The sequence below is a fragment of the Chroicocephalus ridibundus genome, chromosome 2 (assembly GCF_963924245.1).
Source record: "Chroicocephalus ridibundus chromosome 2, bChrRid1.1, whole genome shotgun sequence".
Taxonomy (NCBI): domain Eukaryota; kingdom Metazoa; phylum Chordata; class Aves; order Charadriiformes; family Laridae; genus Chroicocephalus; species Chroicocephalus ridibundus.
Genome location: NC_086285.1, coordinates 121,121,451 through 121,149,358, shown reverse-complemented (window position 1 = coordinate 121,149,358; position 27,908 = coordinate 121,121,451).

Below are 27,908 nucleotides of genomic sequence, written 5' to 3'. Positions count from 1 at the left end.
GGGCATTATCTGTGGCTCACAGAATTGACTGTTTTATCTATGTCAACTCAGTAGTGGAAGAAGATTTTTTTGGTGCAGATAATCAGGTAGCTTCTGAGGCCAGAAGCGAGTCATGAGCAAGAAGAATTCCTGGAAATAAATGTGTAGTCATAGTATAAAAAGAAAGCTCTGTGGTTTAGGGATTCAATTTATTTTTAATTAGTATCAATACAGTACAGCTATTCTATTGGGCTGTAAAGATGCATACTGTCCTCTCTGTAGATGAAAACCAGGTTTTATACTACAAATCATTGTCCAATCAAGTACTCCACTTTATTTCTTCACTACTTTTTCCTTTACTTGCTGCTCCTCCTATGAGGTACAAGCAATTCTCAGGGGTTAAGCTAGAGCAGATGAATGTGGTTTTCCCATGCAGCTTGCACAGAGATCAGCCTTAGGCATGTTGTAAATAATTAGTGAATAGATGATCTGATACTACAACAAACATTTTGATTAATGTGGCTTATTTCCAGAGTGTCATTCATAAAGTTTCATGAGAATAAGAGTTTCAATACATGTGAAGATGACAGAAATGCTTCTTTAAAAAATGAAGTGGAGCTGTGGAATTTCACAGACTGAATTTCTGAAAATATCAATCAGATCTTTATAATACCATCCCTACAATGCACAACAAAATGATGCAGTCAGCCAACACTGTGTTTTCTCCTCTTGAACCAAATATAATAACCCAACCTGGTGACATTTTAACAGTCTCAAAAGCTGTACCCCTCCCAATCTCCATTAGAAAAAAAAATAGTGTGCTGATCACCATACAGCGAAACACTTCTTAATTCATTGTTCAGAGGATTTCTTGGGGAAGGAGGGGAGAGAGAGGGAGGCTAAAACAGCAATGCCAGGGATCGCCACTTACAATCTTGAGTGATGACATACCAAAAGTGAGCAGTATGAATCCCACAAAACTGTAAATGCTGTTCTCAACACTATTGTTGTTTTCAAAATATTACTAGTCTTTTATGTAAAAAAACCCAAGCCAAACTATCCAAACAGAAAACAATGCCATGACTCTTGCATCTATGCTGGAGACAGCCTCATCAGGACAGACGAAAGACCTCATTCTTCCCTTATCGTATATCTGCAAGAGACCCTGAACAGACCTCTAGGGAAGGGTTTATGATCTGAGCAAACCTCTAGTGCTACTTTCCCAAAATGTTCTTTGGACCTTCAGCTGGTTGTGTCTTAGAGACTGTGGAGGCGAAGGTGACAGAATATGCTGGGTGAATTTAGCAGCTGGCTGAAGGCAGCAGGGGGGTTGGCCAAGGCAGTAGGGTTGGCCAAGGCAAGGGAGGTGGCCACACAGGGGAATGGTGCTGGAAAGAACGCGCCGTCCCAGGAGTCACCTGAACAAAAACTGCTGCAATGCACTGAAGGCTGAATGGCATATGTCAAATTTGTTGATCTCTCTTGGAATGTTCAACCTGTTTTGGTAAAGGATGTAGACGGATAACGTTAAAGAGGCAGGAGTTTAATCCAGTTACAGTCACATATCCTGAGCGATCCTAAATAACCTTGTGCTCTGCTCCCTGCACGACAAAAGGTGTTTTATACCCTGTGCAATGTGCAGCCTTATGTTTCTACAGTGGTATTGTGGCTCAGCAGCCCTCAGCCCAGCCAGGCACGGCAACTGCCTTTAATATATCTTTCAGTTTTAAAAGACTGTTCAGGGGATGATGTTCTTATCCATACCAGAAGTTACACACATTCACTGAATGGTGTGCAACTGCACAGGGCTCTTCTCTTCCTCCAAATGTAATACTGTAAACTGAATCAGAACAGTTTGCATCTGAGATCAGATTTTTATGTACACTGATCTTTTCACCAGCATAACTCTGAAAAATATTAAATGTCTTAAGAAGAATGCTGGTGTTACTTCCAGTGGATGCTCCTGGCAGAAGAGGCATAGAATATAAAAAAAAAAATCAGAGGCTGGTAGTTCAAATGGCAAGTTATGACCGTACTTTGCAGAGTAACGTAAAATGAAGTTCCCATTCTGTGTTACTATTGACTAGCAACACGTACCTTGATAATTAGAAGTACATCTGTCCTCTTACACACTACAGATAGAAAAGAGCTTAATCTCCATGTTTGTTGTAAAAATTTTTCTATTAATATTTGTTTTAGTGGGACACATTTTTTTGTAAGCCCTATCCTCAGGAGTGGGTAAATTCTGAGGTTATATTTATTTTTTACTGAATGATTCTGAAATTATATTTATTTTTTACTGAATGGTTATAAAAGCTTTAAAAAACGTGACTTGAAAATAAACACCTCATAACAACCGTATACATTAAATACTTTTCACTTTTAACAATACATTAATTATTAAAGAACTCTGGAATTTCTATAGCAACAGCATACTTAATAAGATCACATTATTCCCAGTTGCATGTATTAAGATGTGCTGCAGTTGCTGTCTCACTCAATAGCCAGTAAGAACTGGTCACCCAAATCAGAATTTCAAGATAATTGCTAAGACAGACATTTCCTGGAAGAAAGTGGAACAAAACACATAACATATGTTCTAAACCTTCACTTTACTTTCTTCTGCTCTCTGAAGACTAAGCAGCCTTAGCAACCACAAATTCAGATTTTATCCCTTTTATTGGATACTCCATTCTAACTGCTATTAGCACAGAGGTCTCAGAGGAATCACTACTCTGACGAAAGACATGAGACTTTTGAAACCACTCCCTCTCTGTTGCAAAGGAAGTTTTATTCTAAAATGAATAATTTAAACTTTAGTAATACAAGTATCATTAAGAAACTTGAGAGAGGAAGGATTGTAATACTTTTCAGAACAGCTGCTGAAAAAACATAGAAAGTAATCAAAAATCAGGGATCAGGAAATAAGTTATCAGGAATTAAAATTAACTATACTCTTAATGTACATTCATTGATGAAACTGGCCTTTAAAATAAGTTTAGCGAGATAGATTAAAATATAGACCCTTGGATTTCCATGAAACTACTTCTCTGAGTTATGTATCTTTGATACCCTTATCACCTTTAAGTGAGGCAATATTCTCAACTAGAGCCACAAAATTCTGTATTCTTCTCAGTTTCCTGGCCTTTGGAATACTTGAAACTTGTTTATTAGAATAACCTCAGTAGAAGATCAGACTTGTTTGATACGGTATGACTGTCTCCTGGTGGCACTTCATGCATCCCCATGTTATCCCCTATAACTGTTGAGCTCAAAGTAACGTTTTTGTTTGTTCTGTGTTAGATAATGAAAAATAAGGTAAGAAAGGGAAAAAAAAAACCTCAGGACAAAAATCTGTTACTCTGTTTCTGAATACATTGGAGCAAGCTCAAATCACAAAACCTCTAACATCAAAATTCTTAAAAATCTTTAAGAAAGGGTGAAGCCATAAGGAAGGCACATATTCATATTGAATCCTCCTGCTTGCAAGAAAAAAAAAAAGACGACTTACTCCACCTATACTGTGGAATCACAGAAACGCTTCAAAAGTCTTTAAATAACAAAGGGGAGGGTCAAAATAATTGCTTTTAAGCCACTCCTAAGAGTTTATCCAAAGGGTATTGAAGCCAGTAGGAAGACCTACCCTTTCATTTGCTGCACTTAATCTCGAGGATATACATAGGCACAGAAAGTTAAGCGTACTCTTGAAGACAAAAACGCAAAATTTCTGATTTCATCTAGACTGAGCGGCAATATCGTCCAGGCACCACTTTAAATGAGATCTCTGAGATTACAGTTTAAACCGCAGTGACCGTTCAAAGAAAGGAGATACTCCTAGTTTAAGAGGCAACACAAACCCCCTTTATGTTCTAGGAAGGAATGAGTTCACTGCTGTGATAAGGAAAACTCACCAAATGAAACCAGTTCTCCTGTAAAAAATGCACGGATTTCCCTGCACAAAACAGAGAGAAATCAGTTCAAAGTCAGTCTAAGCCATAACAAAATAAATTAATATCATACCAAAATGGAAAGCATGGAAGAAAACTCTTCTTGATATTGCTGAGACATAACATGCCAAGCCCATCCACACAAGGCATACAAGCAAGGTTCTTCATTTTGTCCAAAATCAGACTTAGGGTTTAAAATCCAGTAAATCACTACTGTCATCAGAATTACACAAGCACAAAAGATAAATAAAGACTAAGTTACAGAATGTGTGTGTGTGTGGGAGTTCTTCAAATGAACTGGTAATTACTGTCTGCTTAACTAATCAGTTTTCTAGGCTAACCACTGCCCTCCTCCCCACCCCCAAAAAAGTAAAAAAAATAATTAAAAAAACAGATCCCTAGCACCAGTTACCAAAACATAATACCACACACACAAATCTGTGGTATTCTTTAAATCCCCTGCTAGGTTAATAGTAAATTACTTTTTGTGGTGATTATAGTTCCATGATAAAATGCAGCTAAAATTTTCACTTATTTTTATCTTAAATAATGAACTCCTGCGCTTGTTCCTTTGCACTTTAAAGTGAGGTGGAAGGAAGGATTCTGTGCTCCTCAAGTAGCTGAAATAGAAATTACTTCTTTTCTTTACAATTAATATTGTTTATCTCAGAATGTTCCCAGTTTTGCCTTGTCCCAGCCTGTCACATCAGCATATTTCATTCAATTGCCAGCTGTGTTCTCCCTGCTGGGAAGAAATAGGTTCACATGAATGTGGAGCCAGTCCAGAGTCCTGACTAGATAATGCTCCTAATTAGCCATTCCCAGGGGGGTGATGTGTGAAGAGGCACCAGTTTAACACTGCTAAAATTATTTCCAAAGAGTTCCCAGCATCTTTACCAAAGGAATCCATCAAAAATGGCTTCAGAAGAAAATGTAATTGCTTTCAAGGATTAAAATTTTAATCAGGAGTATTCAATTAGCAGTTAATGTTGAGATCCACAGTTTAGATTTGTATGCAAATGTACCATTCTTATATTCAGTCTTGAAGATAAAGGCAGTTCATAGCAAATGCAGTTCTGTCTCTTAGCTCATCAAGTCAGTGATAATTTACTTTGAAGAATATTTTACACTTTCTACATTTGGAAGTGTGGAAATCAGTTCACTTTTGCCCCTTCTACTGTAATTAATCTTTGCATTAGTTATGTGAGGCAGCTCATAGCATCTTCCCTCATGTGCATCTGGTGGTTTCAAACAGATCTGACCAAAATAAATAATACATATTAACTGTGTAGCCAGAAGTGATATTTGTAAGAGCTTGTTCACACTCACTTCTTTGAGAGCAGCTGTTCTGGAACAGAAGATCCAGAACTACAAACTGCACAGTTGCTAAGAATCAGATCTTTAAGAAGTACTGATAAAAAAGTTAGAACCCCTTTTTTAAACTCTTCCTCTGAAACTTTACGTGTTCTGAGAGCAGAGGCCAGTATAACTTGCACAATAGATGCAGAGATATTCTATTGGTTATTCCAGAATTATGTCACTTTACTTGATGAAAATCCAGCTTTAGTTCTATGAAGTTGAATTTTGAATTTGTGATTAGAGATAAATGTCATTATCTCATATTTTTAAAAATTATAAAACATTACATTTACATTTACTTGCCTAGGATTTGACAATATATCAAGAATCTATTAATTAAAAACTCCCCATAGGGCATGTAAATGTATGAGACTATTTCCTAGCTTCCATAAAGCTCCTTGATTTTCTGATATATATCATATAATGTGCTATTTTATCCTTGCAGTGTAGTCAGCAGATATCAGAAAATAAAAGAAATAGTTAAATAATTGAATTTCTTCTCAAAAACTGCAGACAGTGACTGTTATAAATGGCACAATCTATTCTTACGTAGAATCTAAGACAAATAGATTTGTTCAAAGGCCTGAACAAGCAAGAAGAATTCCACTGGAATTGAAAAGCTTTAGATCTGATCGTTTTTGGCTGTCCAAATTATATTTCAGTGTTATTTACGTCTTAATGTTTCAATTTTTATTTGGAAATCTGACATGAACATATGACCAAAGGCATACATTAGCTTAAGCTGATTTTTATCTGCTGAGAATTTGACCTTGCAAATCTCATTGTCTATGAAGCTGTAACGTATGAATTTACTCCTCTAGAATCAAAATGAAACAAATGAGCAAACAAGGCATTTCTCTAACCATTACTTGAATCAAATCTCTAATTAAATATACATCAAAAAGTTTATAGAATGATCAGCATTTTGATCACTGCCTTTTTGCTAAGGAGGTAAGTGCTTATAAGCACCGAGTAAGGCTGATCAGGCATAAGGTTGATCTGCTCCTGGGTTATTTTTGCTTAATATAAATCAGATCTGGTAGAACAACAGTCAAGGCTTGTTATTGCTTTAGCTCCACCCCCCCCCCCACTCCCCAGTATTGACTGTAATGACATGATCTGATTCTTCAACATTAGAAGCTGAATAGGAATAACACTTCATCTGCTTTTCATACTACTTTTGACATAGACTGATGCAACTCTGTAGTATGTTGACAGCACAAAATTGAGGGACAGCACAGGTTACGGTAGTTTCAGTGCATACAATGAGAAATAATACACTGAGATTTGAAAAAGAAACATTTTACCTAATTTTTAGGATGCATGTCTTAACTTTCTACTAGATTATTAAATAGTCTTTAAAGGGAAATGTGGCTGCTCGGTTTCTCAAGTTACTTAAAATACCTATGAACGAAACCCGTAAGAGACTGCTCTGGAGGAAATATTCTTTGCTACGATATACTTTTTTATGATAATTGATTTCCATAAGGCCAATGTTTGAAGAATACTAGTCAAAACTATATGACCTCCAGTCCTGCTGAAGCCATGAAGGCATTTGCAGACACAATTACAAGAATCAAGGAACCATTAAAATTTTCATTCTGTGCAAAAATTATTTTGACTCTGTAACATTAAAATACACAATGACCTTTGCTTAATGAGAACAAGTAACTTGATAAATTACAAAATATTTTACACTTAATATATATATGTGTTTATACTTATATATAGTATACATGTATGTATATACTCTATATGAATAATTGCATATGCTGTACTCTAACAAGAAAATGTGAATTTACATTCTACTATCAATTTTTTTCTTCCTATGGAATCATTAAATAACATTGAAATATGGATAATTATATGTTTCAGATACAGTTTTATTGAACATACGTAATAAAATTGTATATTCAGTCAGAGGTAATATATTTGAATTCTAACTGACAGTTCGTTAAACAATTAAAGAATAGCGACCTTATTCTTACTTTGTAGATTATTTTTAGGAAAAAAAAAATTGTTTCTTTTATATTTCCTCTTAGAAGAAGTATCGGTCATTTATAATCTACATACAAGATAGCACTGGCCCACATGATCACTTTATGGAAGACAAATTTTACACTAAAGGAACATTCTGCCGTTCATTCTTATTTTCTTATTTATAGAAAAAAAGTGAAACAGGGAAAGTAAAATCCAAAACCACCTGAAAATTAGGACTAACAGGGGAATTCAGAGAACCAGCGTTTAAAGGCTATAATGACTATGTCCTAAAGCAGTGTAGAAGACTCAATGAAGGTGAACTATAGAAACACATGACACACAGACAGGTTGAACCACGGTAGTAACATTGCTACAGCACCTGAAGCCCTCTCATCATAATACAAACACCAGAATAAAGGAGGTCTTCAATGCAGCTTGCCAACATTATATGTTTATGATCTATCAATGATAATAGGTGTATGGGTAGGAGAATAGAGGTGTAGGGGCTTTGTTTGGGCAGGGCCCGGTGATCGCTGGTCCTCTGGTATTAATCAGCCAAGCGGCTTCTGCTAAATTTACACTCCAGGGCTTCCATTCCCCAGCACCCTCTATTCGCTGAATAGTCTTTAACAGTCCATTATATTGTTCAGTCTTTCAGAGGGCTGGTGGGAGATAGGCTGATACACCTAATGCTGTATTTCCTGGCCCAGGTGTCTATGAGGTTATTTTGGAGAAGAATCTCATAATCTGACTCAGTATTTGCTGGGGTGTCATGTTGCCAAAAGACGTGCCCAGAATGTAGAGGCAGTGGCATGGATTGCAGGATATGTTTTCAGCCAGCCAGTAGTTGCCTCCACCATGGTAAGCGTATAGCAATTGCCTTGGCAGGTCGTGGCAGTGGTCCAATAGAACTGACCTGACAGGCTTCCTCGTACTGATCCCGTTCACCATGCTCTATTCCAGAAAAACTTTACTGTCTTAATTATGGTGTGTGTTTCGTATTCATAGGTAACCCACACAATGGCTTCAGTGGTCAGGTCCACCTATTGATCAGGAGCCCATCTGTATGTTGCACATACAGATGTCCATATACAAATTCCCTGTCCCACAACTCCAAGAGACACAATGGTGGGGTTGGGGCTTATGGTAAGTACATAACAGTTTCTCATTGCTGCTCCTTCCTTCTCATATATTTCTTCTCCTTCAGCATGAGTTCTCCCAGCCTCTTGCACCAGCCTACTCATTTGGGAGGAGGGGAACATGGCGGAGTGTGAAAGATACAGAGTCTTGACCCTGTGCAAGCACTGTTGAGCAATAGCAAAACCCTAGTGTGCTATCAACACTGTTTTAGCCACAGACACAAAGCACAGCATCATACGGGCTGTTACAAAGAAAGCTAATGCCATCCCAATCAGACTCTGTACAATCTCCACACCTTGTTCCATACCATTTGCTTTATGCTCAGGTCCCACATTAACTCATACATCTATATATCCCCTGACCTCTCATTCACATGTTGCTTTATTTCTATACCACCCTCAAACCTTCCATTTTATTTACCTAATACACACTGCATTTTAACTTCCGATCCTTCTATCCCATACCTCTCCTTTTCCTTTCCATTTTGGCCAACTCTCATTCCCATCCCTCCTATCAACAGTTACAGCAACAGCTAGGTCTATACATCCTCATGAACTACCATCCACTGATATTTGACTTATACACAGATAACATTGCTCATTCTGTGCCACCCTGCCCAAATGTCCATAAGAACAGTGGATGTGTTGGGTTCCATCAAAAAATTAGCACACTCCCTTGAAAAGGCTGGAGTGGAGTCGGACAGACATTGATATCTGCCAAGCAGCAATTTACTCAGCAGCATGTGATCCTTATGAGCCAAGCAGATGAAGAGCTCAGTACTCTGACAGCACGAGAGATGGTATTACTGCATAGCCATGATACTTGAAAGTGATAGAAAGCAATCTGCATGCACTTAAGGGATCTAGAAATTCTAGGCACTCTACAGATCCACAGAAAACGTGAGGAAATTTGCATCTTAAAAACTTTACTATCATATGTAGTGTATCACTTTATATTTTTTTTTTTGGCCAACATCTTGAGTCCTCAAATTTTTCAGGCTATTATCTGAAGTCTTATACACCTTAAGAAGAGAACTTAATTGCTGGCTATTGTTAGTTACTGGTATTGGCCATGGTTCAGTTGTGTAATAGATATCTCATATTCTGCATTGCAAGCTCATATACCCTGACTCACAGAAATAAGCCAGTTCAGCTAAAGGGAGAAGGACTTAGATTTCCTTAAATGGTTGGTTGGATGGGGTTTGGATGGAGAGCAGAACCACAAATGACATACTTGCCATTGACCTGATTTCCCTTTCCTAATCTGTCTGCTGTGCAGGCTCTTGCAATCCTCAACACATGAGGTCCCTGGAGTGGGAGAGGACTTGCTCTTAGTTATAGAAATAATTGTATAGACAAAACCTGTATTGCCTCTTGTAGTGTTACACAGAATCACAGAATGGCAGGGGTTGGAAGGGACCTCTGGAGATCATCTAGTCCAACCCCTCTGCCAGAGCAGGGTCACCTACAGCAGGTTGCACAAGAACGTGTCCAGGCGGGTTTTGAATGTCTCCAGAGACAGAGACTCCACAACCTCTCTGGGTAGCCCATTCCAGTGCTCTGACACCCTCAAAGTAAAGAAGTTCCTTCTCATGTTTAGGTGGAACTTCCTACGCTCAAGTTCAAGTTCAAGGGAAGGGAAGGAAGTTCACAAATCTTTGCTGGTCAATATTTACAAATATTTGGAAAACATATTTCTGTAGGTTATCTCTGGGTGGTTGTTTTTTGAACAGTACGTCCTATATATGAAAAGTTTATAGCTTCACAACACCACAGTTACTTCTAATCCATGGAAGGAATTCAGGCATACAGATTTGAGTTGCTTAAGAATATACTGAGAAGTGTCTTCTACATAACAATTAGTAGACTTAGGATAACATGTATTTTAATTTACTGAAGTGTATTAATAAAGGTTGAAATCAGCATTATCATGTAAGTATTGATTTCAGTGTTTAAGTTGATATATAGCTGAATTTATACTGCCAACACTAGAAAAGTTCTATTGTCTAAGTGATACTTCAAGTTAACACTCAAGCCATAATTTAGCATTTTCTATATATGGTACACACATATCAAACCCATTTCATAAATTATAAATATATTCAGATACTCAGATGAAGTTTTTTATTATCTGACATTTGAATAAAGGAATAAGATAGTTAATAAATTAATACGTTTATTTTGTTAAAAAAAAAAACCCAAACAGCTGAGACTCTGAAGAGACACTTTTTTTCCCCTATGATGGTCATCTTAGTTTTGCACAACAGACATTTCACCCCACATCCCAGTAAAGCATGCAAGCCAAAGTTATCCTACCTTACAACACCAGTACAGACTCCACACCGCATAGGGCTAGAATAGATAATGAAATCCAACGGGTGCTAACTCAGTGCTTCCATCTCTCCTCAAGACTTCAATATTACTATCTGATTGCTTTGTCAAGCAAATTAGAAGCAGATCCTAATTCAATAACAACCAGAGGACAATGCTGCCCAAAGCAACATTAACCCTTGAGATTTAAAATATAGAATATTCCTGGTTGGAGCAAAAATTATGCTTCTGAGGGAGGCTATAATAAGTGTTAGGGCCCTGATGAATTGTTTCTAGCTCTTTGTTTAGTAAAAATAACCCTAGCCTTAATCTCACAATTTTGCATGATTTATGTAAGCAGTTCTTTGAATGAACATCACCTTGTTTTTCATTCAGTTAGAAACTGCTAAGAAATATTTTAATATAGTTCCCTAACAGCAAAATTATTCCTGTTACAGTAATATGAAAGAATCCTGTGTTTAGTAACACTGAACACTTGTGCCTCATCCTTCCTTGAAGGCAGCTTGGGAAAAAAAAAAAAATTCTGAGAGATGAATCAGCTGACTGAAATTCTTAGTACCAAGTGTACCAAGCAACTGTAAAGGCCAAGGAATGAAGTTCGTTTCATGATGCAATCAATCATTTAAGATGAACCAGCTATGAGAATATGAGTCATCTCATTTTTTCAGCAGCTGAAAGGATCATTGCTCGCCTGCTTAATAGGGAGAGGGGAAGAATAAGTTTGCGTGATCTTAGGAAGTTTTTTTCTACTTATGAAAAACATCAAGTCCAGCCTCGCTACAATGAGCAGGGACACGTTCAACTAGATCAGGTTCCTCAGAACCCCATCCAACCTGATTTTTAATGTATCCAGGGATGGAGCACCTGGAAATTCCCTGGTTAACCTTTCCCAGTGTTTGACCACCATCATCATAAAAAAATTTCTTCATTATATCTACTCTGAATCTACCCTCTTTCAGTTTAAAATCATACCCTTTGTCCTATGGCTACAGGCCCTGCTAAAAGGTTTCTCCCCATCTTTCTTATAAGCCCCTTTTAAGTACTGAAAGGCTATAATAAGGTCTCCCTGGAGCCTTCTCTTCTCCAGGCTGAACAATCTCGACTCTCTCAGCCTGTCCTCATAGGAGAGGTGCTCCAGCCCTCTGACCATTTTTGTGGCCTCCCTCTGGACTGACTCCAACAGGTCCATGTCTTTCCTGTGCTGAGGGCTCCAGAGCTGGACACCGTACAACACATGATGTCCCACCAGAGAAGAGTAGAGGGGCAGAATCCCCTCCCTTGACCTGCTGGGCATGCTTCTTTTGATGCAGCCCAGTATGTGGTTGGCTTTCTGGGCTTTGAGCACACATTGTTGGCTCATATCCAATTTTTCATCCACCAGTAGCCCCAAGTCTTTCTTTGCAGGGCTGCTCTCAATCCCTTCATTCCCCAGCTTGTATTGATACTGGGGGTCGGCCAGACCCAGCTGCAGGACCCTGCATTTGGCCTTGTTGAGTCTCATGAGGGAACCTCATGACCTTGTCCAGGTCCCTCTGAATGGCCTCCCACCCCTCAGGTGTGTCAACCACACCACTCAGGTGGGTGCCATCTGCAAATTTGCTAATGGTGCACTCGATGCCACTACCTATGTCAATGATGAAGACACTAAACACTACTGGTCCCAAACAGATACATGAGGAACGCCACTTGCCACTGATGTTCCTTTGGATATTGAACTGTTGACCACTACTCTCTGGATGTGACCATCTAGGCAATTTCTTGTCCACCAAATAGTCCACACATCAAATCTGTATCTCTCCAGTTTAGAGAGAAGAATGTTGTGGGGGACCAAAGTTATGCAGCTCAGAATGTCTTCCATTTAGCCACAATGGTCAGCTCAGCTAAGTCTACCCCAGTACATACTAGACTGTATTACTGGACAACCAGAGTCCAATATTAGGATTTAACTTCTGCTTTGCAAGAAAATGTCACATAACACAAGTCATTAGATGTTAAGAAGATGGATTTGTTAGACCTGAGTGTCAAAATTGTCAAGATTATGCTGGGCTACAGTGATCATATTGCTTATGTCCATTCTCCTTAGGGTTTGAATAGTTTTGATGGCTAAACAAATTGTTTGAAGAAACAAGAAAAGGAAAACAAGAAAACTGGGGGGAGCAGAGGGAAGGGGAGGGGAGGGGAGGGGAGGGAAGGGAAGGGAAGGGAAGGGAAGGGAAGGGAAGGGAAGGGAAGGGAAGGGAAGGGAAGGGAAGGGAAGGGAAGGGAAGGGAAGGGAAGGGAAGGGAAGGGGAGGGGAGGGGAGGGGAGGGGAGGGGAGGGGAGGAAAAAGCACAGTGGGGATCTTGGTCTTAGCTCTTCAGCAAGCTGCTTCATGTTTCCTGTCATTATGTGAAGCAAAGTAGTTGCCTTTTGCTTGTTGTCATCCACAGAAAACATTCTTTCTGACTGAGCTCTTGACAGCTAATTCCTTATGTTCTGCAAGTGACCTATAAGTCATTTAGATACATATGGCACATCTCTGTATGTTGTGATAGATTCTGCAGTTCCAGAGACCAAAAAGTTTCTTGGCGAAAGAATTTCAGAATATGACAGGAAAAAAAAAAGCTATAATGCTATCTGAAAAAAAATAATAATATGTTTTTCAGTTCCAAACTATTTATATAGAGATAATCCTCTTCAGTATTCCATCTGTGTAAATTGGAAGTGAGTGGAAGTAAACTACCCCTCAAAATACCCCTCTTTAGGTATATCCGTAGTTCCTGTATTTTCTCTAACTCCATGGTTTGACCTACTTACCTCAAATCTTTATTATTTCAGGACTTAACAGGTTCTCCCACTGAACAGACTGTACCTTAGAGAGAGAGAAAGCATAGTATTATCTGGATCTCCTGCAGCATCCCACAAAGCCTTGTGCATGATGCCAGACGTTGTCGCTGATGGGGTTGCCATGCCTAAGGCAGCCCATGTTGCCCCTAGTGATCTATGAGCCACCAGTTTTTGATAGGAATCAATGGGCTCCAACTCCTCCTTATTTTCTTGTGAAGGTTTTTCAGCCATATCTTATCCCAATTAAAACATTATTTGACAGCAACATTTGTAATTTGCAGGAGACTTCTGTTCTATGATCACTATCTTTTACAGATAAGTTTTTTTGTGTGTGTTTTTTTTCCTGTACCATCAGCAAAACAAAGTCAAAGAAATGCATTGAGAAAACTAAGTAAAATAAGAAGCAGAATATGTCCAGGGAAGGTAAGGTCTCCAAACACAAGTGTATTTGTAAAGGGAATTAGGGAATTTTGGGGTCCTTATCAGTAACACACGGTGCGTCAAGCGGACTGTGAGTGAGTCTTCTTAAAAAATGGTGTGGCATCTCCTGTGTTCTTTAATGGGTTGGTAGACATTGCTATCTTTAATGGTAAAGGGAGTTTAATGTACATCCTTGTGTTTAAGCTTAGAAGTCCAATTTTAAGGTATATTGCTATAGTAGGATTTTTCCTATCTAAAGTTAAGAAAATGAAAGAAGTTCGATGTTAAGGAGCTTTTTCAAGACTGATATTTTGTAGGTATCAGCTTGCACCTGTTTTTTCACTGTAACTTATCAAGCACACCAATTTGGTAGCATCTACAAACCTCATTGCTAGGAACAGCCTCTTTATAAAACACAGAACTACTTCAAGAGCTTCAAACAGAAACAGTGCCCAGTGCTTAATTATGAGTCAGGTAATAAGACTAATATGTTCCAAAAAAAAGTAACTATGGAAACTTGCTTACTGCATTTGACCAAGCTATCCGCAAGGTGTCAATATGGATTCGTAATAATTTCTATGGCTATAAACAAGTAATTTACTTGGTAAAAATAGAAATTTGGAAATGACAACTTACAGATGCTGGGGGCGTCTCTTCTCTTCCAAGTATTTAAAGAAACATATTTTCTCAATCTTTTTTCATCAGCAATTTAATAACTGTAGAACTTCCATATTTCTTCTTTTGAAGGCACTAAAGGGTATTTTAGTAATGTGTTTATCTACAGCTAACAACCATAATTAACTTAAGTTATGGAATGCCCCAAATAAATGAAGAGCAGTTTACAGTTGTTCAGAACCACAGTTTGTGCTGCTGATGTTTTGTTAAATATTTGCAGAAAACATGATTTGCATCATTTGCAAGTTACATAAACCTTTATAATTATGGCCTAAGGTATTATACAAAAGTTATTTAAGTAATTCCCAAAGATTGCTGCTCAGTGCACCAAGCATTAATCATCTGTTGTGTCTATTATAAATGCAAAAGCAATTAAGTAGATCTGTGGTGAGAACAGGTTATTGCCAGGTTTATACAGAAGCATTTTTCAATGTTGTCATTACTAATGATGACTGTTGTGGGGTTTTTTTCTCATTTAGTGAAGAATAAAAGTATTACTTTGTGCCAGAAGTTCTTGAGGTGTTTTAAAATTAAGTATGAAATGATAGAAATTTGATAAATTATATATCAATAAACTTAGCACAAATACGGAATGGATTGAGAACAGCTCTGAGGAGAAGGACTTGGGGATACTGGTGGACAAGAAGCTCAACATGAGCTGGGAATGTGCACTCCCAGCCCAGAAAGCCAACCACATCCTGGGCTGCATCAAAAGAAGTATGGCCAGCAGGTCGAGGGAGGTGATTCTGCCCCTCTGCCCTGCTCTGGTGAGACCCCACCTGAAGTACAGTGTCCAGCTCTGGAGTCCCCAACATAAGAAGGACAAGAACCTGTTGGAACGGGTCCAGAGGAGGGCCACAAAGATGATCAGAGGGCTGTAGCACCTCTCCTATAAGGACAGGCTGAGAGAGTTGGGGTTGTTCAGCCTGGAGAAGAGGAGGTTCTGGGGAGACTTTATAGCAACCTTCTAGTATCTAAAGGGTATAGGAAAAATGGGGAGGGACTCTTTAGGAGGGAGTGTAGTGATAGGATGAGGGGTAATGGTTTTAAACTGAAATAGGGTAGATTTAGATTAGATATTAGGAAGAAATTCTTTACTGTGAGGGTCGTGAGACGCTGAAACAGGCTGCCCAGAGAAGTTGTGGATGACCCATCCCTGGAAGTGTTCAAGGCCAGGCTGGATGGGGCTTTGAGCAGTCTGGTCTAGTGGGAGGTGTCCCTGCCCATGGCAGGGGTGTTGGAACTGGATGATCTTTCAGATTCCTTCCAACGCAAACCATTCTATGATTCTATGATACGTGAACAATTATATTGTTTTCTAAAACTTTAAGGCTCAAATTTTAGTTTTATTTACATCAATATATATCTGGAGTGACTCCAACAGCATTAAGAAAGTGATTCCAGATATAGTCATAAAAGATTAAAAATGCACACCACAGAAAAAATAAACTCCCAACCCCCAAAAGAAGAAGGAAAAAATAATTTATATGTTAGAAAATTGGTATAAATCACTGTCAGCGTTCAGAAAGCATGCATAAGAATCAGTCTCACCTGCAATTACTTTTTAGGTCCAACAGCAGTAAAACCTGCTGTCCTTGCCCTGTGAATTCACTGAAAGCAACGAAAATTTTACTTGAGTGAAATATAATAAAAGACTGGCTATCAGGCAAGCAAAAAGCTATTACATGAGGAAACAAAGAGAGTGGAGCGGAAGTACAGTAAGCTAACACGTTTGCATGCATACTTTAACAGGCTACTGTCTCTCTAATGGAAGTTTTCCTTTGCTGAGCTTGGGTAACTGATAATAATCTGCTCTTGCTGTATGAAATATGGTTTGACTGCCATGTGAGGGTTCTGGCACCTTGAAACATGCTCAAGTTACTTTTGCTTCTATAAGCATATCCATTTTGTTTGAGTATTTAGAAGGTTGGTGTTGAAAGGAGATGAGAATCCCCCACTGAATACTCAAGATATTCAGAAGATACTCAAAACACAAAACTGGGCAAATCCTAAAAGAGGTAAGTCAAATAAGGTAAGTCTATAGCTTGAGCATGCTCTGATTTAAAGTTCTAATTACCTAAGGGAAAAAGCCCCCACATAAATGCAGCTCTGGGACTGTCTCATTTAGGAGCTCAGAAGCTTCACATAAACCTACATGCTCAAATCTGTCAATTAATCCAAGATAATTTTGAGCATTTTAAGTTTTGGATGCAATATGTAATTATGCTTTGATGGCACCATTGCGTGCCCAGTTCTAGGTGGGCACTGTGTCGCTTTATTGCCACCTTTTAAGCAACTGAAAAGAGCATCACCTCCTTCTCTGACTAGCTACATCTGTTGCTCTGTAGAAAGGAATTTAGTTTGTTCTTTTGTTTTTACCTTGCTATTCTTTGGTGAAAATGCATAACTCAGTAATCTGTAATGAACATAGCTATTTAATATGCTTAATCTTGTCCAAAAAGTTCACCGATTTAGACACCTATGCACAGGTAGGTGTCTTACAGTCTGATCTTTTACAGTGTCCTCTGAAAGTCTGTCCAAATGCTCATCAAGAAAAGCAAAACTGAACATAGCAGTAAAATAAGGGCTCTCTACATATAAACTTGATTAAAGTGATAGTATCCATGTGGTCTTCAAAGAATGAGTAAGAAAAAATTCAAATTAATTTAACGAGTAATTATGTGTAATCATGATCTGGTCACATTAACAGTACTGTAAGAAAAAAGAAATCATTAAGAGACTCTAGGAAATGCAGTCTTTGAAAACATAACATGACTGAGCGTGTTGTCTCACTACTGGCTCCAGGAAGCCATTTGTTTAGTTGAATATAATAAATATTCCATTAGCAGCTGATTCCTTAGTGAAGATATAATGCATTATGCATAGACGACTTTCTAATTTTCTTAACGCAACCTGCAGCAAGCAAATCAACACAAGAAAAATCAAGGCAATTTTCAGCTCAACATATTTGAGGAATCTCTCTCAAAAAATGCTCAGTAAACATGGGACCGAACTCCTCACCTATGTTTGTATCATAGTTATCTCCTAATTACAAAAGCAATTAGTTGCATTTTCCCCTTTTTGGTTGCTTCACAGGGCTTTATTAGAAGAAATATCTTCTAAAAAAAATAATGAAAGAAGTTTCCCTTCTAAAGAAAGCCTTCATGAGCAGTGGGAATTTGCTGTAAGGTTTGCCCTGAACACTCATAGGGACTAAATATTATTTTAAATATTTATTTTTCACAAAGCGAAAAATTTGTAAAGACAATCTGTTCCCTGTGTTTCAGGTGACTGGGAGAAGTTGTAGCAATCTTAATTGCCACAAGGGATCTTGCTACAGGTTAGAAATCAGGGGAAAACTATAAAAGCTGGAAGAGGTGCTAGGGGTCTATGCACACTCTGTCACCAAGGGGTCTTCGAGGACAAGTTAAACAAGGTGCCTCCTAGGAATAACACATGAGCAGGAGGTGCCACTCTGAAGCATGGACTAGATGACCTCAAGGCCCTTCTAAGTCTCTGAGTCTATGTATTGGCAGAAGTAGGTTTATTTAAAAGGGCAGATTGACTATTCCTCTATACTGTAGTGCTTTACCTCCATGCATTGCTCTTCTTTTCTTTCAGGACTGTAAGCAACAAAGAGCTAAGGGTAAACAGAGGTTGTTTATATCAATTACTTTTTTCTCTTGTCCAGCAAACAGAAGGATCAGATTATATATCTACATCTAGAGACTGCACACACAGTCTACAAAGCAACCTCAGGGGAGTGGACCGAGATTTTAAGGAGGTATTACATCACTCATGGTTTTTGTGACAGGAAAAAGAAAGCATCCTTCTTGTAATAACACAGATTCAATGGATAAACACCCACAACTCCCAAATGGAAAACTACAATGAGGTAAAGAAAATAAAGGCAGTTCCAAAGACGCATGGCTGAGACCTTTAGCTAGCATAAGGGATCTTGAAATACAGTCAGTTTGAACCATGTTGTAGCAATGTTCAGATGTTGGAGAATTAGTATTCCCTTTTAAGCTTTCCATTTGAAAGCTTCTTTAGAACAAACTGATGAAGTTTCCTGTTCCTTTAGGAAGCAACTCCATATCGAGTGAAGTCAAAAGACTGATAAGTCTGCTACCAATGGTAGTCTGATAGTATCCCTCTTTATTTTACTACTGCACAGCAATGAATACTGCACAGCTGTTCTCACTCGAAATAAAAAACACAAAACAAAACTCAAAACTGAACAAACCTTAAAAAAACCCCACAGTCGAGTGGGGAGATCTGGAAAATAAAGTACCACTGACAGTCATACAAAAACAAGAAAAGACAAAAAAAATTAGAATAAAGGAAGCTTTCAACAACAACAATAAAAAAAAGTGGAAAATGAAGTTTAGAAAGTGGTTTTGTATATGGTTGATTGCTGTGTTTTTGTTAGTAGTATAAAAACTCCACCTACCTTTCCACACATGGAAAACAGGCAAGCACACGATGTATAGGCAGGGGAGGATTAATGCCATTTTACCCAAAGAGTGACCAAGTGATTCAAAAGCCACCTGTGAGTTTTTCCGATGTATGGGGAAGGTACTGCCCAAGTGCCAAATTAGGGCAATGTTTAAAACTAGCTTACAGCATCTTTCACAGTATTACCAGATTTTAGTCCTAGCTTCCAAGTGTACAACAATATTGCCTTCTTACATGAGCTACATCTTCGTTTTCTGATAGTCTCGCAGACATGCTGATATATTTATTCTGATTTTTTCTTAAATAAGTAACACCTAACTGAACCCACATCACACATCACAACTTAATCTTTCATATGAAGTACTCAGATTTACCAGAAGATAATTTATGTCCTTGAAAGTATTCACAGGCATTCACAGGCTGAAAGAATTCACTTTTGCTTAGACCGTTGCAACTTGTGCGTTGTCAGTAAAAATAATTTGTCATAAGGTTTCAGAGTTTTTGCCACAGTAGAAAAGACCGAAGAATCTCAGCATCAGAAAGTTTAGCAGGAGCCCTGGGGAAAACTCTACAATTATAAAGACTGCTCCAAGTTTAAACAGATATAAATATCCAAACAACAGGATTTAAATATCATACCTGCCTCTTGTTATGATCAAAGTAGCAGTGAAAATCACTACTTCACTTAAAAGAGAAAGGGAAAACTTTCAAGTACAGCTGATAGCTAAACATCTTGGAACACCTCCCTCAGCTCCTATTCCTTTAAGTAATGTTTGATGTCTCAAAGGAATTTGCAGGATTAAAGGTATAGTATTTTAAATAAATTCATAAAATAAAGTTTTACACAGTGGGCCCTGATTCTCACCTTACTTATATCAGTAAAATATTAGAAAAAGCTGCATTAAATTTTTTTATGCAAGTATGAAATTCAAGACAGTCAAGATATGATTGAAAAAAAGAGCAGTTTCTCCCTACGTAATGACAACTATGAAATAATAAGAAACACAGTAAATGTCAACACCCTAAAATACTGAAATTAGCATTACCCAAAGTAATGTCTATTGTAGAGCATAAGATTTGAGCACTCAAAATACAGAAAGTACGAGGATTAAGACACAGCCATAATGCCTCCCTTTACATTGCTGTTTATGGCACTGTATTTGACTGCGTGATCACCCAGCATACAATATTCATATAGCTTTCATCCTGTTTAGCACAGCAGGCTGACAAAGAATACTACAAAAGTACATTTCTTTTTAATATTTATTTTGTCTGTATTTTGTGTGTGTCCCCACTATTGCCTACATTTCTGAAACCCTGCTTATAACATAAGTATTAATTTCTTATGGATGTCAGTCGTCATTCATCACAGGACTGTCACTTTTTTTTATTAAACCACTGAAATTGATCTTCAGCCTAAGCTATGAGGTGGGATTATTCCGTTTAAAGATGTAGAAGGAAGACACAGAACTGTCACTAATCTTTTTGAAGGAATTTATTGCTTTTGTTTTCATAAAGCACAGGCAAAGGTCTGATTTTCATTCTCCCACTTCATATTTCTCCTACCCTTTCAGAGATGCAATTCATAGCTATAGTCAGTTTTCTTTGCACTTGCAAGTATTGGAAAAATCTGATGCCAGTGTCCCCCATTATGTACCTACAAAGTCAGTCTCACAAGTCATGGTAATCTGTGAAAAATAAGACCGAAAATCTATCATCTCAGCTCTTAAAGGACTTCTGTAGAGAAATGGCTAAGCTTTTCAATCACAATTATACACTTCTTTCTAAAATTCATTTATAAGCAACAATGTTGCAGAAATATTTTACATCAGTGAAAATAACAGACATCAAATGGGTAGACAGAGCTCAACAAGGTATTTCTGGGGGGTGGAGAACCCAGGGCCCTACAAACGGCTTGGGAATACTTCCTTGGGTGGAAACCTTAAAAAAAACAGTAAAAGATTCTGATATTGGCAACACAACAGAGTCCTAGCTTCTATTGTTTTCAAAATGGATGAACTTATTTTTCCTCTGAAATTTTCTGAATATAATACCATGTAAAGTGTGACAAATTTATAAGTGACTGAGAATGGAACCACTGAAACAAAACTACGCATTGGCAACTTGGTATGAAATACCAGTGAACAGGAGTCAACAAGAGTTCTGCTTGGGTCTGGATGATTTTCTTTTTTATCAGGCTTTGTAAAATTATTTGCCCATTTGTTCCAAAGACATCGCAAGTTTAAGTGATAAGACAAAGTTCATGTAGAGGCAGGGAGCAGAGGAAAGCCTACATGGAGAAGAAAAGCCACTCTGGAGACATGACCTATGCAAGTCAATTTTATCTGGGGCAAAAGTGACGTACTTTGCAAAACCAGTTCTCTGTCTCTTCATTGGAAAAGTCTGGCAATTTTCTTGGGCTTTTCAATGAAACCAGCAATACAAAGAGAAGAAGTGGCCATCTCAGGCTCACACAGCAGAAAAGTGGTAAAGATAGCATTAGAATCGGTGTTTCTTGCCCTGCAGCTGAGTGCTCTAGACTCTATGAAAAAAACTCTGTGAAAAAGAGGCAAGATTCTGCATCTTAACAGTAGCACATTTCACATATGGTAGCAGAGATTTGAAGTTTCCTTCGAACATTAGATGAATACATTGAATGATATGAAATTCCAACAAATCATTTCTTTCCAGCAGGAGAGGCAGAATTGTAATGTTCTAAGAGTTTCTGATAAGCAGACATTGTATTGAATCAAATACAAATCAGCTCATGCCATGGAAAATAAAACAGAAGTATTACTGAACATTTTTTTAAGGTTAAAACCCCCTTTTTCCCTACAACCAATTCTGTTCTGCAGCATTCCTTGCATTTTTTAATACTATTTGCCTGTGTATTTTATTCTTATTAGTTATTTCTTGCAGATTATGCTTTTATAATTAGTAACGGCAATATTTCTACCTAAAACAAGTGTTTTACAGAATTATGTGTGTTGATGTGTATGCCATAGTTAATTGCATTCTCTAAATTTAGGTAATGTTGTGGGGAATAATTTCAATTAGTTTGCTTTTCTTCATGGTTATTAAATTCATTAAAAAAAAAAAACCAAAAAGAGGGGGAAAAAAACCTGACAGGAGACTGCTAGGAGTTTGGAAATAACAGCTATAGCTTAGTAAACCTGCTGGAAGCCATTTGTAGGTATAACCATATGCTAACCTTTTATGTCTTTAATTTAGGGGAAAACAAATAAAAATAAAAAGGCTAACAGACCCATAATAACTAAATTTTCCTTGCTCGAAGATGGTAGTATAAGAAAAACTTCAGTGTTATTTTTCACATCAGCCCTCAATATAACATTGTCTAGCAACTAATAACAGTCCTATTAGTTGACTAAGAATAAACAATTAAAATAATTCATTTTCATCGTACTGCTATGGCTCCAATGCATCCCCTGCACAGAGCAAACCAAGAGGAGTGATCAATGGGATAAACAAAACAACACTCTGATGTCATTGACAATCTTAAGATAGTAAGCCTGGTTTCATGCCAACGGTCTTCATTGCAAAAGGGTAAATGTAGATGAAATTAAAAATTTAAGACGGCCAAGTGAGGCAGAAGAGATGGTTTAGACTGGCTGTTATTTAGTGTAATGGGATTTGATACCTAGTGAGAATCTGTTCCACTCAGAAAAGTAATTCAGTTAAATTCTGTGCAGAAGCCTGGAAGAGCTCGTCATGAGCAGATAAGGGACGCCGTGTAAAGCAGTTGTAAAGACTCCTAGTCAGAGACATGGCCATGGTGTCACAAGGTCCTCCGGGCAGCCTCCTGACATATTGACTCGCCTGCTGCTCCTCTCCTCATCGCTGATTGAAGGGACATTGTTTGAACAAAGTCATTGGGAGCCTTGCTCTCCTCGTGCTTGCAGACTCACCTCAGGGGTTGCAAACAACTCTCTAACAGCGTTGCACGGTAACCGAGCAGGCTGTGACACAACATTTTAATAAATTGATCAAGCTGGGGTGGGTCCATATGCCTGAAAAGTAATTAACATAGCTAATATCTAATACTGGCAGCTGTGACAGGCTAACGGCCATTCTAGTCACCATAAGACTGCTCAAAACTTCAGAGAATATTGTGCAGGAGATTAAGGAAGTGGAATGGAAAGCAAAGTAAAAAGCCAAAGTTCTGCAAAATTAAACCAGCTTTTCCTGATAAGCAATATTTTATTAACAACTGTCATAAAGAGTATGAACACGCCAATGCCATCCCACAAAACTGTCATCATGTCATGACACCAAGGAAAATTAGAAAGGAATACAAAAACAATGGAGTGACAAAAGCACGGGCACATCTAAGAAAAACTGAGGAGCTGCAAAGACTAAGCTGTTATTCCATTTTTAGCTGCATTATTTGTTCAAATTACAGCAGATGTTCTGGGCCTTGACTCTGGGCCTTGGAACTGATCAAATACTGCAGGAAGTGACAACTGAACAGCCATTTCAGCCTTCAGCAGGCACGGGAGTTGAACATATTGCTCCATCCTGAGGCAGTACCCGTCCAAACCTCCCTACTTGCTTTATGACTCTTGCGGAGTGGGAACAGGGCAAGGCAGCGACACAAATCCTCTCTTCTGTTGCTGGAATAAGTTACACATGGTGAGAAAATGACAAAACCACAGTTTCTGAATTGTGTAACAGTGGGATTTCTGGCTTCCTCTATAAACCAAGTCTATAAAACAAGTTCTAATTTTAGGATGATATTAAATGAAACTTTCCCAGGCTCCCATCTTTGAGAAATGCTCCTACCACTATTATATCTTTGATATTTACCTCACAGTCTTTCGAATTAAATTCCCACTCAGTCTCTTTGATTCCTACCTTACTCAAGCTTCAGCTATACTCAATATTTCTGTTTTTTTAAGAACAGGAACCAGATTTGCACAAATAACCTCCCACCCTGCCTTTAACTTTCTTTTGCAAGTGCCTCCAAACACAGTGGAGTTGGAGTGAAAGGAGACGTAACTGCACCTTGTTCCCTGTAAGAAGGGTACCAGTCGCTGCACATCCTTGCACAGCTTGGAGCACTGAGGGCTACACTGAGTTGCTTGGCCTCCAGGATAACTTTGATAATCAGACTTATGAGAGTTATACCAGACCTAGGCAAAAAGAATTTGTTCTGTTGTAATATCAGATGGAGTTTTAAATTTATGCTTTCCTTAAATATAGATTTTTTTTTTAAATAATACTTGGTTAATAATAATATAATAGATGTTTCTGCTTGTGGATGATCTCTTGCTAATTGCAAGCTTGTGAGAAGGTCACACTTTCTTGCCACATAAAAAAAAATAAATATCTGGATACCCTACACAAGCACTACATTTTTTTCAGGATGTTAGAAAGGGGATAAGGATAGCTGCAGCAGTGAAAGCTCACACTTCCAGTGCAATACTTCTGACTGTACAATGGTCTAACTTTTGATGAAATTACCTCCACCTTTACGTGTACAAAACAAAAAAGGAGAAGTCGAAACACATTTTCATACACCTGGTTCCAGAGCCATCATAGGCAGAGAAAACGAGGGCTTTTTCTAGCTCGCATCAGAAGGGGGCAGTAGTTATCACCGTAAAAAGCGAGAAAGCTAATACCTAGGTAAGAGCCCGAAACAAATCTCACATACTCTTACAGTTTTCGTTTCCTTGTCACTGTATATTTTATTAATTTTAAGCATCCTTTCACTAATAATTAGTCACTAACGAATAGCTATTAGCAAACAGTTTTAGTAAATTTTCCATAAAAAAGTTTTTTCTCAAAGAAACTTCAACATGTGGAAAGATCTGATTGTGTTAATAATGTCAGTTGAAAGAGTATGTTTCTACATATGCTAACTTTAACAAAATTTCAAAACAGTTCTCATTTGTGTTTTTAGTGTCTCTCTAAACAGTCAGAAGTATAATTACAGAATTATGAACTGCCCACACTTTGATCCAATACACAAATTTGATGAGAACCATACCACGTTGCAAGAAATAAAAGAAAGACTTCTTTGGAATTAATATTACTGCCCTAATAAAGAGAAAAGGTAAAATATTTTAGACAACTGTCTGCGCTTTCTGATGCTAGTGTTAGAACCTATACAGAAAATAATTTTGCCCTTATTCCTGACCCTAATGATCCATTTCTATAAGTTTATAGCATCTAATTGAAACCCTCTTCTCATTTAAGAAGAAAACAAAGGAAGCAAGGCTTTGAACTGCTCGGAACAATTTGTGGCGGTCCAGCTAAGAATCCACAGTCTACACTTCTTAAGTTTTTCAACAGTATGTCACATTTTTTCTTTCTTGTGTAGGAAGCAGTTTTATTTTAAAATGAATTTTCTATGGATTTCCGCACTTCACTAAAGTTTCTGTTCTGTAGAAGTGCTGAATAACATGTCTGCTTGCTGATTTTCACTGACAAGCAAGGGAAGGTTTTGTGACCAGAGAGGCTGAATGCTCCATGCTGCCTTTCACGATCGTTGATATACGGACTCTGACTCGAGACAATTCTTGAATGCCAAAATGTTTGCTGAATCACTGTACAGATGGATTTTTATCATACTAATCTCATTCTACAGGAGTTCAAAGACAGGAGAAAGAGTCTTCCAAATATTCACAGAAAGGGATATTTTGGCTAACCGACATTCTTTATGTGCCAATCAACTTTATGGATTTTTGAAAGGGAACTGAGTGGGATCAATAATCTACCTGAAATTTTAAAATGCAACAGTCCTCCTTCCCTTGAACTGAATTCAAAATTTGCATTCAGAGAAAAAATGAACATACAACAAAAGTCAACCTCAATTTGTAATTTCAAAATTTCATTAACTTCCATTTTCCTTTCCTAACTTTACAACACGATTTATCTTCCCTGTGCTTTATCTCCTTTCAGCTTTTTGATGACACTTCCTTTTCATGAAAACTTTGTTAAAATCAGCAAATTTCCAGCTACTTTAGTTTTATTAACTCAGCTTAAAAGCCTTGCAGGTCAGCTTTCCAAACTGAAGTAAATGTGTGTTTCCTTACATTTTTTATGCACAAAACAAAAATACTGTACCAGAAGAACTGGCTTGGTAGGATATGAAGCTGCTTTGTAGGATATGAAAAGAAAGAAGAAAAGGTATGTAGCCTTTTTCCCAAGCCACAGCAAACTGATGTTCAGGGATTTCAATCAGAAGTGTCACGCATGTATTTAATAATGCCCCACGTTTTTCCCTATGATTTCTTCAATCATTTTTTGAATCTATATAAGCATGCTTCATCTGTAGCCTCCTGTAACAAGTTAATGCATTAGAAAGAAATTTGTGATTTGAGAGTCTAAATCTCAAATCAATATAATTTTAGGGCTGGAACAAATTCAGCTAAATATAGAGCTATTTTCCCTTAAATCCAGGTTATCACCTTCACTATTTTTTTGCTGTGGTATATAAAATCTAACAGTCTATGCAAGCTTGTTATTATTCAACTGCCTTAAAAATCTTTCCAGCATACAGGGGATTACATGCCTATATACTAGGAACCACTACAGTATATAGGATCTCCCTGAATCAAACTCATGATCTCAACCGCAACCTTTTGGCTTTCAAAAGCAAATGGAAAGATAGCTAGAATTGTTCTTTGGGTACCTGGACACAGCAGAAGAAAGAAGTTATTTTGGTACATCCCATTTCACAAAGATTTCGTTCAAGGATAGGAGAGCAAAAAGGGAACAGAAGAAAGCAAACAGAAAAAGACATCATAAAAGGACTATAGGGACTTAAACATATCCTTTGCTCTGGAGTCCACAGTGGTTCTCAGCAGACCTTGCTGGTCTTGTGCCAAATGCCTCATATGAGGATGTAAGGAGGTTAGCAAGTTATAGGCAGATACGGGACAGTTCTTTCCCCACATGATGGTTTTGCCCCCAAGCCTGTACCTAAATACTAGCTTACTCCCCGACAAAAGAGCTTTTACATCTCTTTCAATATAATAGTTAACATTAAATACTACTTTTAAATAAAAATTGTTATCTCTCTGTTCTGTGCAGTGATCTGTAGCAGTAAGTGTAGCATAATTCCTTTGGAATGAAAAAGATTTCTTCTAAAGGTTGTGATATGTCACTTTTCAACACTGTAAGGCTACTCTTCCATTCTTTTGGTAAGCCAGAGAAAGTAAATATTTTTGAATGTCTTTGTCATTTTCCTTCTTATTAATAGAAGGTACTTTTAAAGTAAGCTTAAGAAAACTAGGTAGCTTGAGATAAGTGTAATATTTTCAAAGTATAATATAATCAAAGTTTTCATGGTTTTCTCACCTTTTCATTGTAAGAATGAATTATGCATAAAAGTTAAGACCTAATTATAAATCCATTAAACACTCCAGTTTTCATTTTTCTGTTGTAATTAATAGCGAGTATTTATTTCTGTTCTAATCTTTTTTTGCTGACTTTTAATTTTATTATAAGGTGTTATTTTGTATTTAATTTCTATCTTAAATTATACGGAAACATCTTCTCAAAACATTATCAAAGTTCTGTCTTACACACTTAATAATGTATTCAAATAGTTTAACTTACTTAGGTGGCTTTCCTTGGTAGGAACCATTACTTGCAATTAAGTATAATCCCGTTAAAATTTTCCCTTGATATTTATGATACAAAAAATTCAATGTAAAGCAACATTAATACATGCCTTTTTGTCTAATGATATGCATTTCATAAATTCTTGATCTTTACATATGTCATGTTCAATTTAGATCATGCAGGTATTCAGCAAGTTTTTTCTTTT